This window comes from Scaptodrosophila lebanonensis, unplaced genomic scaffold (genome assembly GCF_003285725.1).
Source record: "Scaptodrosophila lebanonensis strain 11010-0011.00,11010-0021.00 unplaced genomic scaffold, SlebRS2 tig00000043-arrow-pilon, whole genome shotgun sequence".
Taxonomy (NCBI): domain Eukaryota; kingdom Metazoa; phylum Arthropoda; class Insecta; order Diptera; family Drosophilidae; genus Scaptodrosophila; species Scaptodrosophila lebanonensis.
This window is the reverse complement of record NW_022060545.1, coordinates 11,722,943-11,742,260: the sequence shown is the minus strand read 5'-3', so window position 1 is coordinate 11,742,260 and position 19,318 is coordinate 11,722,943. Positions and strand designations below refer to the sequence as shown.

The window sequence follows — 19,318 nt, the reverse complement described above, 5'->3', positions numbered from 1 at the left end:
GATTATAATTTTATTTGCGCATGGTTAAAATCCATTTTTATTTTGTAAATTTTTGAATTTTATTTTAGAATTTCTACAAACAAGCAGATGAATACGAGAATGAAGAGATTGGGCATAAAAACTATTAAGGTGTACAAAACATTAATAGACTTTGAATAAAATGTTCAATATTGAAGATAGGAAGATCCAAACATCAATTTCTAGTATTTTTTACGGTACAACATATATCAAAAAGATTTAAATTAGCGAAACTTTTTAATTAAAGTGTATTTGCTTTCTAATCTAGACAAATAATGATGTCAAATACAAACTTAAAAGTAAAATTAAATTAATCAGGACTTTAAGATTTGAGAGTAGTTCGATAAGATATTCATGTCGATACTTATTTGACAAAAATAAAAATGTCAAAATAAAAGGACGATAAATATTTAAAATAATACACAGCTGTTCTGAATTTAGTTAATTTTATACGTTTCTAGAACTGGCAGATGAGTTTAAGCTTTTAAGAAATATACTTTAAGTTTAATGAAATTTAGATTAAATTGTTTAATAAACAAAGGCGTCGAAACAGGTTCTCTTGGTTGCAGGATCCAACGTTCATGAAAATGTCACAGATTATCAGAAGGGATGCATTGTAGAGATGATCTTGATTGTGAAAGAGGTCGCCCAAATAGTCCGAATCTGTAAAAAAGAGTATTACAGTTAAATAATGTCGACATAAATGAAAACACAATGCAACGCAATACATATACATACAAGTACAATACACAATATTGGCAATATTGAAAAACTGTGGGAAAAGGCTGCATATATAAATCAGGATCTGCAGTTTTTGGAGTTTTATGAGTGCTACGCTTTCAAATGGCTTCATTAACTTGGCCAGCTGCGGGCTGCAGGCGGCTGAGGCCAGGAGGCTTCTGGCCAAAAATTGTTCGTCAGTTTTTGGTTGTCAGACAAACGCTGCTCCCACAATAATTTGCGCGCCAAAAATAACGCTCGGGCTCATGTTTGAAAATTGCTTTTCGTGCTGGCAGATTTAAATTCATTTCGTTTAAATGTGTGGCGGCGCTGCCTTTGGGCCATAAAGCGATTTATTGGCCAACTAAGCGAGCCACACGGGTGCCAGTGCCAAGACAACATCGAACCACAACAACAACAGCTACAGCAACATACAAGCAACTGCCGCCACTTGAAAAGTTCAACGCTCGTGGGTCACGACTTGGCTGACTGACTGGATAATGTTGGTACGAGTATTGGTAATGTTGGTGGGCCAAAAAAAAAGAGAAGCAGAAAATATAACTGCAGCACGCCAGCCATTTGAGTCGAGCAATAAATCGACAGAAACTGCTGCGATATTTTTTCTTTTGAACTTGACGGGCTGGAGCTGCTGCTGCTGCTGCCGCCGTTGCCTCTGAAACTAATCCTGATCCCTCCCCCTGTGCGCCAGCGCCCCGCCCGCCGCCGCCGCCGGCCCCTCTGCTCGCCTGCATGTCAATCAATTGACTTTTGTTGGTTTGTCGGCTGCAGAAAGTTGCCGGAAGTTGTGTCGTTCGTTATTTCGATATGCATTTGGGATATTTTCTTTTCGGCCACTGCGCACGTGCACAAAACTTTGCTCGCCTTCCATCAGTCAGTCAGTTATACAACTGACAGTTAGGCAGTTGGACAGTTCGTCAGCTCGTCAGTTTGTCAGTTTGTCAGTCGGGCTGTCAATGCAAGCCGAAAGCTTGTCGGGTGCCCCGACTTTGAAATACACTGTACATGTGTAGTATAAATTTAGAAATTAAAACAAATAAATAAATAAAACAAACTCGTATAGCGTAAACACATAAGGCATCTTTGTGCAAAATTTGGTGTCTCTAGCTCTTATAGTCTTGGAGATCTAGGGGATCATACAGACGGACGGACGGACGGACAGACAGACAGGGCTAGATCGACTCGTCTTGTCATCCTGATCAAAAATATATGCATTTTGTGGGATCTGCCACACCTCCTTCCGCCTGTTAAAATTTTCATCTCGCGCAAACCTAATATGTACAGGGTGCGCCATCTTTTATGTCGGTATGTAAACATTGAATATCTTTGAAAATAAACAAACAATAAACAAAATAAATAAACCGATTTTCAAGTATGAGATATTTTTATTTAATTTGATTCTGTACAATTTCTTGAACTGAGGTTTTCAAGTCAATCGGTTCACTAATGACAAAGTTATTCAATATTTACATAAAGACATAAAAGATGGCGCACCCTGTATACTCTTCTACATTTCATGAATAGACTATAATTATGGTCACTCTCTCTCTCCCTCTCTCTTTCTTTCTATTGAGATGCTTATGCTTTTGGCCTGGACGAATGGGATGTGGCCGGGAAGGGTCATTTATGTTCACAAGTTTATTACTAACTTTGTTTTGGGATTACGATAAATAGTAGCATTTAAAGCTGTGGCCAGACTGGCAAATAATTTGTACAAAATTCTAATTATTTCTATAAGTACGAATGTAATGTTTCTTCAATTCAAACCAATACTAAGATGGAGCTTTCGGATATGACAGTCTTTCGTGGCAGTTACTTTTCAATGCAAATTATTCTTTGAAGTTCTTTGAAGATTTCTTTGGGCATTTATTTATAACACTTTTATTTTATATTGACTTCTTAATTGATTTCTAAAATGTATTCATTATAATCGTATTGCTCCCTCTCTTCCCTCCCTCTATCCCTTTTTAATTATCTTTTTTTTTGCTCTCAGCTCTATGTATGATCGATGCAATTGGTCTGGGAACATGCATTGCTTGCCCATTTGCTATTTGTCAAATTTTCATTAGTTGGCCATAAATAGAAATCACCAGGCATTTATTTTGGCTAACAAACCAATAAATTGCAGGAGGCAGGCTGCCAGCCAGCCAGGCAGCCAGCTAGTCAGCCAGCCAGCCACATCGCACTGATTCTCACGACGAAGCCACCAACTTGAGCTGCAACTCCAAAACTTTCTAGTAGTTGTTCACACCAACTTTAGAGCGCGCAGCTGCCAACATTGTAGTTGTTGTTGTTGGTGATGTTGGTGTTGTTGTTGTTGTTGCAATCACCACCTGCACATACACATGAGTGTACGAGTAGAGTACGTCTGTCGCTGGCTAAAAGCGAATTCCAGTTGCAAACCCATTTTTGGCACGATCGAACTCTTGCCTTGCGATCTGTTGTCTCTTCCACAGATCACCGTCACCGGCCCCATCCGATCCGACGACCATTTAGGGAAGAAGCTACCTCCAGAAAGAGGGGGAGGGTGGGGGCTGGGGACTGGAGACGTAAAAGACAGGCTGCAGGCGCGCGCATTGATTTCAAATTGCCAATTGCAATGGCCAAGCGACCAAGTCGTTGGTGGAACGCACACGTGGAGCTCTAAGAAGCTACCTGGCCTCTGTCTTTTGGCCATTTTGCAGGTGTGTACAGCATTTCAGAGGCATGTGTGCGTTCTTTGTTGCTGTTCTTTCAGCTGCTGGCTGCTGGACCGATCGTGATTACTGCCAGTTTGGCATCCAGCTGTGAGAACGCACCCACCTCGGATTGGTGTTCAGTTCAGACCCAGACCCATACCCACACCCACACCCACATGTGGCACGACCATGGCTAAAGCATACTTTTCATATATGTATGTATATGTACATACATACTCGTACGAACATAAGTACGTTTATATTCATGTGCAGAATATTAGCACACTGCGAGTGAAAAGTGTGCTGACAAACATTTGCAAGAGGGCCAAGGAAATCCATACTACTAGTATGGATGTTGAGAGACATTGAAGGCTGCTAAGTATGGAAGGCATTCTTGGAAGTACAACAACATTAATCTAGAAACAGAAAACATTAGGCAGTGCCTCCGTTAAAGGGATGTAAAAAAACATCGATATATCGAGCATCGACGATGTTTTTACCACGATGCTTCGATGTTTTCCGATGGTTTTTGGTAACGTTGCATCGTCGATCTATCGATGTTTGTCCAAACATCGAACATTATTCATGTTTTGTTGGACGGTCACATTTCTTTGTGTGGTTTACCGAAGAAGGTATATTTGTAATATAAATTATTTGATGTTTTCATTAAAATGTGTATTTTGTAATATACATTTTAGTTTGTATTTTAACTTCTTTTTTTCGTATATTATATTACACTTAATATGTTTAAAAGGTGTAGGTCGTTGTTTTTAAAACTGTATATAATCAGTTTTTTAAGTAAGCCATACAAGTCATCAAAAGTCAATATTACGAGTACTTTTTTGATTAACAACATTAAGTATAATTCTATGATTATTATCTCAAACATCGCAGTTGATGTTCTCCTCCTAATAATCGTTTTTTTTTTTTATGGAAAGTTAATTTTTTAAAACATCGATGCATCGATGTTTTTTTGCGATGCATCGATGTTTTTTTGCGATGCATCGATGTTTTCCCTTCGACTTACATTCCTTTAAGGGATGGTAATCATTTGATAAACAACGGCCCTTAACTGCTTAAGAATACAACCCCGGTTTCCCCACTCTCTCATCGAATAGGTATCGAAACATCTACATGCAAGCCGGTCGTGCATTTTTCAATTTATCGATAAATTGTATCGTAATTGAAATGTGGCACACTTCTTATAGACTATTCTTATTATCCCAAACTGATGAGCTGAATATCAGTTGCCTAAAATATCAAATCAAGCTTTATGTTTGTACTATTATTTAAATATAGTAAATCCTCAATATATAGCCTCAGTTACAGTTCAGTTAAGTGAATTTTTGAAATAGCTTTTAGCAGAGTCTGCAATAAGAATGAAATGGATGTCCGAATAAATGTCCAAATTATCAAATTTTCGTAAGCTGATGAGGGCAATGAGGGATTTTCGCGGAAAACGAAAAAATGCCACACATTTCAGGGGAATAGGAAAACAAAGTGAAGAAGAGAGCAAGAGCTCTTTCGAGAGCTTTTGAGCAAGATCATTATAATCTAGACAGTAGAATCCGTCTGTTGTCCTTCTATAGAAAGAGGTAATTAGCTGCTAGTGGTTTCAGAGTCCATAATTGGACAAGAATAATATAAACTCGTCATTCAGAATTATTAATATTAGAAGAAGGTGTACTTTTAATTTGCAAATGTCAGTTGAAATGCTCACAATTATGGTGGATTACTTATGTACTTATCTTCTGTTTATCACTTTTTAATTTAATCCCACCATCATTTTTTGTCTCGTTTTTTTAACGAATTTATTATCTCCATTAATTATTTCCCAATTTTTCTATTGAAATACTTATGGCCCCTACTGTAGATCTCTCACATATGTATGTAGTATAAGCGCTAGTGTTGATTGATTAATCATTGCTGGTAATTTGATTTTGTACCTTTGCGTTACCGTTACGCGATTGTGGCAGCAACTGTTGCTGTTGCTCTTACTGCTGTTTTTATTTTTTTATCCCACTCCCAACTGGTCTCTGACAAGCCTCTTTTCAGCGCTTTGATTGATTGTTTCATTGCATTTGAGCTTTGGCATATTCACCTTGTTGCGAGTCATAGACCAGACATATAAGTACGAGAACATACAAGTATATGTGCAGTGTCTATATAGCTCGTCCGACTTATGTATTTTGCCAAGTCAGCTTAGCTGTTACAATCCTTGAGTCGGCGCGTCTATTACCCGTACAGTGGGGGCCCAAACGGTTGGCACACTTCTGATTCGGCTGATTAACTTCTGCGCCTGCGTTGACAGCTCGGCCCAAGGAATATACTTACTGCGAGCAGTACGTGAAGGTGGCTGATGAAATGTCTGCCCATTTGAATAAATATAAGTTCGTGTATATGCATACGAATATGTTCTACATATGCAACAATTGAAGTACACACTACAAGTATATTTATTCTATCGGCTCATTAGGCGCCCAGTCAGGTGGTGGCGCATTTATTTAGTTGTAGTTGTTTCTGTCTCTGTCTCTGTCTTTCGAGAGCTAGTAAATCATTTAGTCAACGACAACAACTTGTCAACGGTGCAAAAAATTAAATTCAAACCCATTGACTAGCATTTGAGAGGCTGTAGTGGGCATAGGTGGGGTAGGGTCGGGACTAGGGGGGTTCCTCTCTAGTAACAGTAGTCGCCCGGCCGGGGTCTGTTTTCGTGCGTTTGGTCATGGCTCTCATGTTGCATATAAATGACGCTTAATGAGCTCGTGCCAAATGCAGTTCAAGGGGCAAGGGGGGAGGAGGCAGGAGGTAGGAGGTAGGGGCAGCAGGCCAACTAGCCAGTCAAATGTTGCTTACCGCCTGTCCATGTTTGTTGTCCATGTTCGTGTTGCACTCAAATTGCTGTTAGAATTCCACAATTTTATGGCAGCGCTTTGATTCGATCACGATTTCTGCCAACTCGCGGCAGCAGGCAAATACATTTCCACACACTAGAAGAAATAATTTGAAAAGGCTTATTGTAAAATTAATATGTTTTTTTAAATGCTGCCATACATTACTTAAACTATACGGGAGTTATTAAATCTAATGCATTTGCTTTTAGCTCCAATAGTATTCGAGATTCAAGCATTCGGGCAGAGACGAACATTCAAGAGCGAATCTTAATAATAGAAAAGGCTGAAATATCAGACCAGTTAGTTCGATCTCTTCGTCTATAGTACATATCAGATATCAAATACATTTTACTTATTATTCTAATTCCCTTAGAGCTCCATTTTGTTAGTTTGTTTTTCAGAAGAGACTGGATCTTATACATACATATGTATAGTGAAATGTTTAAGAAATAAGGGACACTGAATTATAAACTATTCTGTTATAATATCAAGCATTTTTAACATAAAAAGAAGTTAGCTTCTATATAGTACATTTGTTTTCATTGACTGTTAGATTCATTTCGAATGAACCGAATCTGAGAATTTTAGCTTTATTTGTGCGGTCCATACTGAACTTTTTGGCTTTTTATGTTATGGATTGTATATGGAAATGATGCGAAGCAATGCTTAACTAACTTAACTATTCTTAGTTCCGAATTAAAACAACAAATGAATTATTGAATATCACAAAGACGTGAAATTCGATTTCCTTCTAAACAACATATTTGTTTTTTATTATTATTTTTTTTAAATTACAAAATGTTACTAGCACATTTCTAACTATTTTGATTCTAAATTGAAAACCAATTGCATTTCTTGCAGTGTAGCGACTATATTTAAGACCCATATGGCTAAGTAAAGTTGTCGCAAGTTAGTTTTATTTTGGTTACTTTTTTGTTTGGCTTGGGGCGCGGCAGGTGCAAAGCCAGAAAGGCAGTTGGAGTGGAGTTGGTTAGGAAGGAATTTTTGTTGGCTTTCCCACGCATTGCGCCGATCCATTGTTTTGGGTGCAATCTTCAATCTAGGCAGCAGCTACTTACGACTCACTAACAAGCTCTAGTGTCTAGTTCCAAGTCTCTAGTCTCTAGTCTCGAATTGTTTGTTTGTTTGTTTGTTGCTTCGATCGATCGCTTTGGCTAGCTTCGCTTTATTATTTTTAATTGGACTGATTTGCCGCTACAGATACATTTGTGTTGCATTTGTAGCTGCGCATGCGTCCAGTGACGACATTTGTCGCCACAATTTACGGCATCACGTGCCGCACACGATGCCCCCAGCCAATCAATCTCTATATACTTGTAGTAGCCTTACAGTTGTGGGCGAAAGCGACTCAGGCTTTTGGCGGCAACTGTACTTTCGGAGAGGGTTAGCCAGCAGCGGCAGCTGATTGACCATCATTGAGGTCGCACAGCTGTATGAAGTTATTGTGCGCTGTTGTTGTTGTCACGCAGCTTGCAACGCTTAAGAGGCACGAAGGGTTGCTGCGGTGTTGCTGCCAAAAAATAATTCCCACGATGCCGACGAACTCGCTCATCATCAGCTGCATTTTCGCGCATTTTTTTCATCTTGTTTTTGTGCTTCAAGTCAACACGCCTGTCAGGATCAACGCTGCGACGGCTGCGCGTCCTTGGCGCCGCCGTCAGGGGTAGGCAGCAACAACAGCAACAACAACAGCAACAACTGCAGGGCTGCCTCAATTAGGGGTTGTGATTAATGCTGCAGCGGCTTCGCCAAAACCTAAACGAACAAAAGTCGTGGCAACCAACTCTCCAAGTCGTGAGGCAAGCTGTGACATTATTACGTCAGAGTCAATATTTGCATTCCCCATGTGTGCGTGTGTCTGTGTGTGTGTGTGAGAATCTTGTTCGTGTTGCCCCTAATGATGAGGCAGGTATTGTGTTGCAAAGGGGCCGTTTGACTTCCAGACATTTTAATCGCCTCGAGCAACGCCTCGAGGAAAAATATAGTATGTGTGCCCTGGGCGTGGTTAGACGAAGTGATAAGAAGCCCCTATGTTCAGACTTGCTGGCTTAACAGCTCTAGACGTCTAAGTCGGTTGTAGAAACAAAATTCTATTTCAATCTTGCCAGCATCTGCTATTTAATTTCCCTAATCGTTCTCTAGCCAAAAAGATTGCAGTTTTCTGCATATCCTTTTTCTAGGGGTTATCTGAATTTTGATTCAAAAACTTATTTCAAATGGGCGTAGCCATGGCCTGGTAATGGTACTGCTCTCTTAATGAGGCCTGAAAGTACCATACAGCACCTTTCCCGATACAGCATTCCTGGGCTATTGCCGAGCACGTGCCCTTTTGGAGGCCAATGTGTTTTCTTATAGATCAAACACATATTCAGGAATCCTTAAAGACTACTAAGCTCTTACGGACATATTAATTCTTTCTTCCACAAAGACTGGTGTTACTAGCTACTATATAGTTCGCAATGTTCTCGGTTCTCTGGTTCAAAAAGTTCTCGGCTTTCATACGGACGGACATGGTATATCGTTTCGTGGGATCATCTCCTGGCTGTTTAAGGTATTGGTGACCGAAACACTATGGATATTTCAGTTAGGTTGTAGATGAACAAGTTAGCTAAATATTATTCTAAACTAAGATTTTTGTTCCTATAGAGCTCTAATAAGCTGAGAACATGGGAGGTTTGAAAAATGTCACAAGTATTTCTAAATCAGGCAAAATTAAATACCATTGAATGCTTGAAAGGTCGGCAAACTTCTTCTAAATGTATTTCACATCTTACTATATTCTAGAGTTTCAATTTAAACAGCTGTGATCTTATTTAAGTATGAAATAAAATGAAGCTGTTGTTATTACAAATTTTTAGAATGGCAATTTGGAACTATTTTTTATGGCAATACCAATGCTAACTGAATATATATAAATACAGGTTATCAACTAATAAATAATATCAAATTTAAATTTCACGTCAAAAGTTTTTTTTAATAAAAGTAAATTTTAAGAGAAACGTGTTCAGCTAGAAACTTTGTCGTCAAAGTCTTATCCACAATCGTTTTCATTTAATTTGCAATCCATATTAATTATAATTTTACGTATCTCAGCTTATCAGCTGCATTTAATTCGTCTCCCACGCCATGGCAGCAACCACCGTGATTACCACCGTCATCGCCTCCATCACCACCACCACGTTGAGCTTGTCTGTGGCAAAGGCCCCCCCGACAATATTGCCACAGACACCGGATACTGGATGGTGGCAACTGGTTTCTAGAATCGGTGGCACTAGCACCCGTGCAACTTTTGTGCAAAAATTATGAATGTTTCAGCACTTAACTCTATACTATTTATTTCTACTTTTTTCTTTGTTTTTTGTTTTTTGCTTAGTTACCGCAATTAGTCGCCGGCAGTTCGTTCACACGACATGTGGCTAGCTGTGATTTTGAGTAATCATCGGCTGGCGGAAATTCAACGAAATTGCCATGTGCGAGTCGCGCTGACTCCCTGAGCAGCCACCCCTCCCTTCTTGCCCCCCTCCACCAACAGCCTGCACGCCCCTGGCCAGGCTGTCCATTTTCCAACAGCAGTGTGACCCACAAACTTGACAAATCCATCAGCGCACGCCCAATGCATGGAGCGCGCACTTGACGGCAAAAAGCGCCAGAAAAATAATTTTACAAACGGTTTTATTGTCGTCCGCACCGAATTTATATGCCCTTCATTATGTTTCTTTACAAAGAAACTGTTTTAAAAAGTTGTTGAAAAATCGGAGAAATAGGAAATGAAAATTCAATGACATCTGGTTCTGGAAATCTACTCTATTATTTAAAACAAAAATTAATATCACATATTTCAAAATTATATTCCCTTTACTGATTTTCAGAGAAAAGAGTAAGTACTATAAAAATTTGCTGGAAATCTGAAATGAAATCACTCGCTGTTTAAAAATATGGAAATTAATTCGATAGAATCTCAACATAAAAATAATTCAACAAATGAGAAAACTCGATCAATTTTAATCGAACTCTAGCCCCATTCTGTTGTTTTCAAATGAGATGACTTATTTAATGAGATACAACTGACTAATTAACAATTTGTTAAAATTGATTTCCAAACATTTCACAGCTTTAAGAATATTTAAAAATTCTATACATGTACCATTTGATATAATAGATTCAATTTCTACAAAATCAAATGCTCCTGATAATTGTACCTGTATTGGTTCTTTTGAGTTGGCAAGCCATGGTTTTTCAGAAATGAACGAACATTTTAATAATGTGTATAAACAATTTGTCAGAGAAAGATTTAATTCAAAGGCAATGAAGAAGTGGTTTTATAAAATTAATTTATTGAGTACTGTAACATACTTTTAAAATTGAAAATATTTTTGAAAGACTGCAATAGTTGATTCGTTTGAAATTGGTTTTATTTTAATCAACCATTTCTTGGGCTAGAAGTATTAGGGAAAGTATACTTCCCCAATTGGGACACAACTTTTCCGTGCTTTGTCAAGCATAAAGACAATAAAACTAGAGTCAAAATTTCAACTCTCTTTTTTTCCAAGCTATGTTGAGTGAAGAAGAAGTTTTATACACATTGGTGATTGTACCATTAGACAGAAGGCATCAATTTCTTTCTTTTCCACTTACTTATGTGACAAGTAAAACATACCCTTTATGTGAAGGGTATTCAAAATGTGAAACCCAACACTCGACGTTTGGCTCGAACCCGAACCGAGGCGTCAGGCATCATCGTAAATCAAATGCTCATAACTTTTTCTGCAAACGTTTGTTGGCGTAAATCACGCGAAATCAACGTGAAAAACTTGAAAGGAAAATCATAAGTCACGGCATGTCTGGGTCGTCATCTTCATCGCCATCGTCATCTTCATCTGCAGCGGCTGCGGTTGCCAGTTGATGACTACCTGAGTCTGTTGACTGCTGACTGCAGTTCATTGGTTGGTTGGTTGGTCGGTCAGCGTGGAGCTTGATAGTCTCCTCTGCTCATATTCATATGCAAAGTGTCAGTCATAAGTGACTTTTCTGATTTTGACTGCCAGCAACAACAGCAGTACAACAACACCAGCAACAACTGCAGCGGCAACAGCAAATTAATTATAGGCAAGCCATTTTCTGACATTTTTCTTTAGCTTCCATGTCTGCAGGTCTTTGTGGTTACTTTTTTGTGTATTTTTTCCCCATCGTTTTTTTTTCCACCTGAGCACCTTTCACCTTAAATTGTTTGGTTTATGACCGCATGTGTTGAGAAATGTCGACCTCTTTCATACAGTTACAGTGAAACCTCTGGTTTTGTTACAATTTCATAAAATTTTAAGCCAAGCTCGACCAGTTGTGAGTTGAGGAGTTTTAAGGAAAGAATATTCCCCCATTTGAGAGTCAAATTTGTCATAAGCTTTTCTTTGTATTATGGCTGGACAAAGAAAGATGAAGACAAAGGATTTTTTTAATATAAATTCGTTTGAGTTGTAAACTGGTTTTATTTAATTCTCATAGTTTTTGAAATCAGTTGCTAAATACTTAGCTTACATAATAGTCTGCATTGCCAAGTATTTACTCAGAGTTGGTATAAGCATGAAATGAAGAACCATAGGTGGTGGAAAAGTACTATGAGTATTTAAAGCATAAGTCCCAGACTCAATCGAATTTTTGTTTGTACTCTATAGTTTTACAACAGCAATATATTCAGATTATTTTGACAATTTTTATACATTTACAATGTGACAAAATAATTCACAACAATTTTGAAAAACACTAAACGTGTCATGTAGTTTCCATTTATTTATTTCTAAATTAATAAAATAGAGTGATGCTCATATCTGAAACTTAGTTTTGATCCGTACGAATGTGTTGACAGAAGTAAGTCAACTACAAAGAGGAGCCCGCTATCATTTAAGTATTTCCTCGTGTTTAGTTTATTAAAACATTTCAGCAGGTTTCACTGTACTTTTTGCCATTGTGAGTGTGACTGTTGCCTGTCTGTCAGGTGCTTTTTTCGTTTGATGATCGTTGCTAAAAAAGACTTCTTCCAATCACCTTTCACTCTGCTCGATTTTATGTTCTGACATCCGCAACACAGCCAACTATGTTTGTACTCATATGTTGCGGCAACATTGTTGCAAACAGCAGAGGACGGCGCAGCTGTTTAATCTGCTAATGAATAGACTCCAATCCCCAACACCAGCACCAACACCAACACCAACGCAACAAGCCGCTAAGCCGCTTAGCTGGGCTTGATTAAGCAGCGCCAACAACAACAACAACAACTGCAGTAGGAGCTGCAGTTGAACTCTTGAACTCGTCAATAAATATCGGCAAAAGATGTGCGATAAGCGTGCGGCATAAACATATGTTGGCATACACTCAAAATATTTAACAGCCTCAGAGAGGCAAATGATTGCCAAAAATTTTAAGAAAAATTGTCTACAAGTATATATTGTGCCGGGCTTAGGGATTAATGTTTTGAGCACTTTATGTGATTAACCAATTAAGGACAGATTGCCTCTAACTTGGATTTTAGACATGCCCTTAGAAAGAATTGTTGCTTAAAGGCTATATAGTATTCGTTTTTTGCTGGCTATTATAGGAAGTTTTTAAACCAAATCTAAAACCATTTCAAACAGAAATTCTCATTCTACTACGAAAGCAGCCATCGATTATTAGGCAAACTAAAAAGACTCCCACCGAATCATCATATCATAGTATTTAGCCCTTCTTTTACAGACAAGACATACAATTTTTAATTTTTTTGAGTGCATTTGTTTGCTTGGGAGCTGCCCATGCTGTTGGTCGTCATAAGCAGTAGCTGGCCAGCGTCTTAAGCTGCGGCTAATGTCGGCTCTATGTCAATTAGATTGCTGCTTGCTGATTAGGTATACACCGATAAATACGGTATATACGCGTATATACGACAATATATAGATATAGCTGTATGTGTGTATGTGTGTGTGTCTAGTCCGAATGCATAATTTGACGCTATTTGACATTTGACGCACCTTTTGAGTGACAAGTTGTTGGCCCAGAAAACGCCTAATCGGCGCATGTTAACCTCCTTGATTGATGTTTAGACGCATTTCATGCTCGCCCCTCTGTTAAACATTGATTAGCCTTAATGGACGCAGGTGTGCCGAGTTGAAGTCGCAAAGTAACGGAACTCACTTAAACTTAAGTCCTTGCCCGCAGTATTGCGTGCACCCACTTTTTTCAGCTATTGATTTTTCGACTTCCAATTGCTGTCCAAATTGATTGATGGGCTCGGTAATTGATGCTCGATTTTATGGTACCACGAAAGAGCCAAGAGTTAAAAGTTCACTGCTCTGAACTATGCCAAATACTTACGTAATTCCGTTAGCCCACAAATAAATAATCGCACTTTATCGCTGCTTACGTATAACACTGCACAACAGGAGGATTATTGACGAAATGATTGATACATATTTAAAACTAAATTCGTGTTAAATTTGAAGTCGTCGAGGGAGGTTTCCAATGAATTTACAAATTATGAAATGCCTTTAATAAGGTTTGGGAAATGTTCCAATAAAAAGTGAAAAGAGTAATCTCTATAGTGAACCTATTGCGAAGAGAGTATAAATGCTTTTAAGTAGCAAACTTCTTGAATATTGATATTTGCAAACGAATTAGCTAATTTCCCATTTTACCCCCTAGGGAGTTTGGAAAATATCTCTTACTAAAGCTACTCTCGTTTAGATTGGGCAGTTATAGCCGACTTGTACGCTTTTTATGTATATTTTGTACAAACTTATCTTCTTATTCTAATCAAAATTATATCAACAAGGATTTTCTATTTTAGGCATGTCTACATAGGGGTTTGCAATTGATAATAGCTATCAAAATGTTAAGATCCACAGAAGATATGCAAATGTGCTGGACAAGAAATTGGAAAGAAGGAAATGTCAAAAATAAGTCAATGAAGATCAATCTGTAGGCAATATAATGGTTCTGAGGATTATACTACTTGTATATATCATGGAAGCCTAAAATTTATGCTTGTATGTTTACATGAGTGTCCAGTCTGCCATCATAATTTACAGCAAAGTCTAAAAATATGTTCAGTAATTGTAGAAATTGTAAGACATAATCAAATAGGGTTTCAATTTAGTGGCTTATCAAAAATTCTTTCTGTATGTTCGTAATACAATTTTCATTCAATTAAGAGCCTAAATGTAAGCAAGATTTTATCTAAGCGAACGAGCATAATATTCAGAATAAAATGAGCAAAATTAATAAACCTTACGAAAATCTCAAAAGTTATTCTTGTCTTTTATAAGTTCAAGCTCCAATTGAAACCTAGGTTTTTGAGATCAACTTAAACTGTCCACCAATTAAGCTAATCTTGTAGCAGTGTGTAATTTACGGGCAATTTTTCATAGATTTCCACACACATACACAGTCTCGAGCCGCTGCCAATCACGTATTCGAGAATGCCGCGGGATAATTCGATATTAATTGTACAGAAATTTATTCGCAGTCTAGTCTGACTGCTGGCTGGCTGGCTGGTTGGCTGGTTGGTTGTGATTTAAGCGCCAAAGCCCAAGACTGATTACTCCAATTTGTCTGACAACAACAGCAAAAAAAACAAAAAAAAAAAAAAAACAGAGCCTAAATTACGAATTAGACGCAAGTTAAGCGGCGCTTATCGTCGTCTTTTGGCCAACCCACAACCCACTCAATGGCCACGATTAGCGCTGTTTGTTTCTCGGCGTTTGGCGTTGGCGTTGTGCTGGCGCACGCTTCCTAGTTTCCACGCCACTCCTAACGACTCACAAGTGGTGCAGTGGTGCAGTGGTCAGTGGTGCAGTGGTGGCGGTGCAACTCCCGCTGCGTTTTGGCAAACAGTTTGTGGCTAGCGCCAGTTGCCTGCACAGATTCTCCCGCTCCAACACGCTCATTAATAAGCGCCGTCTTTAGTTGGTCTGGGTCTGGGTAAACACCACCGGTGGAACCACTTGAACCACTTGTAAAATGCAACATTTGTTTGAGCGATAAAATCGCGTCCAATAAATTCGCAATGAACATACCAAAAGGCGCATAAAATGCTCGCAGCACGACGACGACGACGACGACGATGGAAACGATGGAGACGATCGCGATACAGATATAGATACAATAGCCATGCGATATCTGTGCGGTGCATTCTACGCTTTCCAAATACTCGCGCGGCCGGTGCAGATACTATATGTATACATACAAGTATATGTATATGTAGTATAGAAATGCCGCTTGTGTTGTTCAGACAAACCCGACAAAGTCAAGCGGCTTGCGGCCGATCTAATAAACGAGCGACCACCGCTGGAAAACTTCAGCGTACGCGACAAAATAAAAAATAGAGTTGTACGACGACCACCTGCGGACCGAGCGAGCATTGCAGCATCTGTATCGGAATCTGACTTCAACTGGGACTCCAACTCTAGCTCTAACTCCAGCTCCAACTGGCTGCCCGCTGCCCATTGCCATTTGTCTATGATGTTGTTGTTGGTGCGTAGCACTTGCCATTGCCACTGCCTGCCTGTCTGCCTGCCTGCCTGCCTGCCTGCCTTGTCTCTTGGCGAGCCATTCAAATGTCGCCGATCTCGAATAAAATATGCAAAGCTCTTTAAATGTCTTGTAAACGAAGCACTGACCCCATCACTCGGAACGGGCGCATGCGTGCCAGCGTCGGTGGCAGCCATTGATTGTCGCAGTTGCCTCCACTTGGTGGCTTCTCATTTCTCTATTTCTTTGTTCTGCCGCTGCCGCTGCCGCTGCCACTGCCTCTATCTCTATCTCTGGTCGTAATTCAAGCTATGTTGCTACAGAATTGGGCCAAAGACTGAGCTGAGCTGCTAGACTAGATGCCTTACACTAGTCGGCCTATGTGTATTTCAGACCATATTTCAGCGACTGTTCGTTTGAAGCTCGTGGAAAACTGATTGACCAGATCGATGTAGGTGTCTTAAGACTATGTGAGGTTGTGCCAGCATGGTACGAGCCTTCCTAAGTTAGAAGTGTGGCATCCATACGAGTTGCGAGTTCCTGCTCCAGAGAAGTATCCGTAATTCGAGCTAGGGCTTTAATGAAGAAGTTCGCTAAAACAGAAGACATAAGTTTAGAGGAGGTTCTGTTTCTTTCACCTGCTATTTAAGACGGATTTTAACAATCCTGACCATGAAAGTAGGCTCTCAAAATAAAAGCAAAGTAACACTCCTGGAAATCTGAACTCATCAATAAATTTACAGTCTGACAACCAATCTGTGTTAAAATTATACGAAACCTCCACTGCAGGCGGAAGAGGGCCTTAGAAACGTTACTATCACAGAATTTCTTTGATGAAAAAATAGTGTATTTAGCATTTTCGACTTGAACAATAATGCCGTGAAAAACTATAAAACGATGAGCAACATTCGATGTGTACATACATATCTTATCTTATCTCAGCAATATATTTTTAAAAGCAATGCGATAAAACTAAAAAATGAGAGACTCTTTAAAAAAGAGTTAAGGTCTATAAAATGCGTCAAATTAAGCCATTTTTCAAATCACAAGGGTGGAATTAATTAATAATTTACTTTATATTCATGACATACTACTGAAATTATATAAATTTGAGCGCAAATGATTTACATGTCTGATCAGACCTTAAAGAAACCTCGTCAAAACATATACGGATTTTTGAAGCAATTATTTAGGCTGCATAGTACAGACTCGAGTTGGTTGGTGAACACGATTTTTTCTATTAAGAAGAGCAGTGGGTTTGTCTGCTCAATAGTCATACCTACTTAAGAGTAGCCGAATCTGTATATAGGCACTATATTGGACTTCCATTGAGAGTTACTAATCGTAATAATCATCGAAATGCCTCTCCTTTTGAGTCCACAATCAAATCTACCTATAGTTAAGCTATTTTATAAGTATTAAACCATACCTAGATAAACATAAAAATCAATCAATACCTAGATAAAAAAAACATAAAAATTCCAATACGTAATTAATTCAAATGTAAATATTGCGACATTTGTACAACAGACGTTTCTGTTTGTCGAATGATTTGAGAAAATAGTGATGGCCTCATCTACTATTAAGAGAATATGAATTAGCAACTCTGCCTGGCTAAAATTATAGTAACACCCTTGGAAATAATTGAAGATTAAGTAAATGCTCAAGACTTTTATGCACCACATACTTGTACTCATAAGTGTCAGAAATAGGTCCCCCTTGCTCGCCTTGCTTCTTCCACTGAGCCATTAATTATTATTCTGCGTGCATTCTAAGTTTGAAGAAATACATTTGGTGACCCCTTGGGTGACCACGGCATAGATCATTTTATAGAGCAGGCTCAAGTGGTTGCAACTTTTTCCGCCACACACACACACACACACACACACACACACACACACACACACACACACACACACACAAGTACTTGTACAACACGTTATTAATTGCCTGTATTACCAGTTGTCATTTGACCCACAGACGGCTGTCCAATATTGCAATAAGACAATTTTCCAAATGCACAACAGAAGTGTCAGCCTTGCAGCTAAATTGAATCAACAAGTCGGACGGGGTAGAGGGAGGAGGGAGGAAGGGTGGGAGGTGGTGCTGGAAGCAATCGAACGCTTTGGAAATTGAAAAAGAATGCTGCGTGTCGATTGCATGTTCCGCCAACTAATCGAACAAATCGATCAAATTCTCGGTTTCGAGTAACACGCAAGTGCGAGCGATCGACTGGACCAGTGTGAGGCAATGAAGATAGAGGGAGGACGGAGGGAGTGGGGAGTAGGGAAGTGGCATATATTGGATCTGTTTTGGTGGGGGCTTGGGAGTAGCGGTAACGCCCGCTGCTGGAATTCAATTATGACAACTGGGCGCGCGATCGACGCTGACGCTGCAAGGCAATAAACAAATGTATGTACGTAATATTTAATAATAAAGCAACAGTTGGCCAGCATTGACAACAACAACCACAAGCACAACAACAAAAGCAACGAAACAGTTACAACAACAGCAAACTTTTGGCATAGACTTGAAGTCGACTCTAGGTAACTGCTCTCTAGTCGTTGCTATACTCTACCCAACTCTACAAAGGATGTTATGAAATATTGGATGGCGACAAATTCAAACATCAGGGGAGTTTATTTTAAGAAGAATGCGTAGAATAAGTTTCTAAAAATAATAATTATGAATGAAATACACGTTATTACAATAAACTACTCTCCTTGCTAAACTATACTTTACTGGAATAAAACTGTTATTCAAAATAAGTTCTCATGAGTTTTTGAATTAATTTTGAGGAATTACGCTTGATTTAGAAATTAGTCTAAAATTGTATTACACATTTGAAAAACACAACTATTTGATTTCATAATCCATTCCTACAGAAGACTCTTAAACTGATTGTGAAACTTCGAGAATCTTGTCTAAAAATGGAAAAAATTCTTATATATATCTGAACTACTTGTATTGGTTAGTTTTATGACTGGTTTTGATGCAGAAATTGAATTATTTGTACAATTGGTGTAATTTTGAATTGAACTTTACATGCATGAAAAAAAATTAAAGTCTTTGAAATCGATCAGCTTTTTATACCCTGTACCCGTAGGGTAAAAAGGGTATATTATGTTTGTGCAAAGTATGTAACATTCAGAAGGAAGCATCTCCGACCCCATAAAGTATATATATTCTGAATCAGCATGACGAGAGAAATCGATCTAGACATGTCCGTCCGTCTGTCCGTCCGTCTGTCCGTCTGGATGAACGCGAGGATCTCAGAAACTATAAAAGCTAGAATAACCAAAGTTGGCATCCAGATTCTCCTAGGTCCGAGTAAGGACGAATTTATTTTTTTTTTTTTAATTTTCCCCCCCTTCCCCCGGTACAGAATTTCGTCAATAGCGTCCACATTTCAAATGCTACCTAAACCAAACTTTGCACACATAATTTATATATAATTGTCTATTGTTGTTTAAA

The 19,318-nt window shown here is 38.8% G+C and overlaps 1 long non-coding RNA gene across 1 annotated transcript in view; it reads right to left on the bottom strand.

Annotated features, from left to right (window-relative positions):
* Nucleotides 1–447: 447 nt before the first annotated feature.
* LOC115622891 overlaps nt 448–19,318 on the bottom strand; it is a 120,976-nt gene continuing 102,105 nt past the window's right edge. The window contains exons 4-5 of the long non-coding RNA XR_003995362.1: nt 6,291–6,424; nt 448–681 (exon numbers count right to left, since the gene is read on the bottom strand). This is a non-coding gene — a long non-coding RNA (uncharacterized LOC115622891). The remainder of the gene's footprint in view (nt 682–6,290; nt 6,425–19,318) is intronic.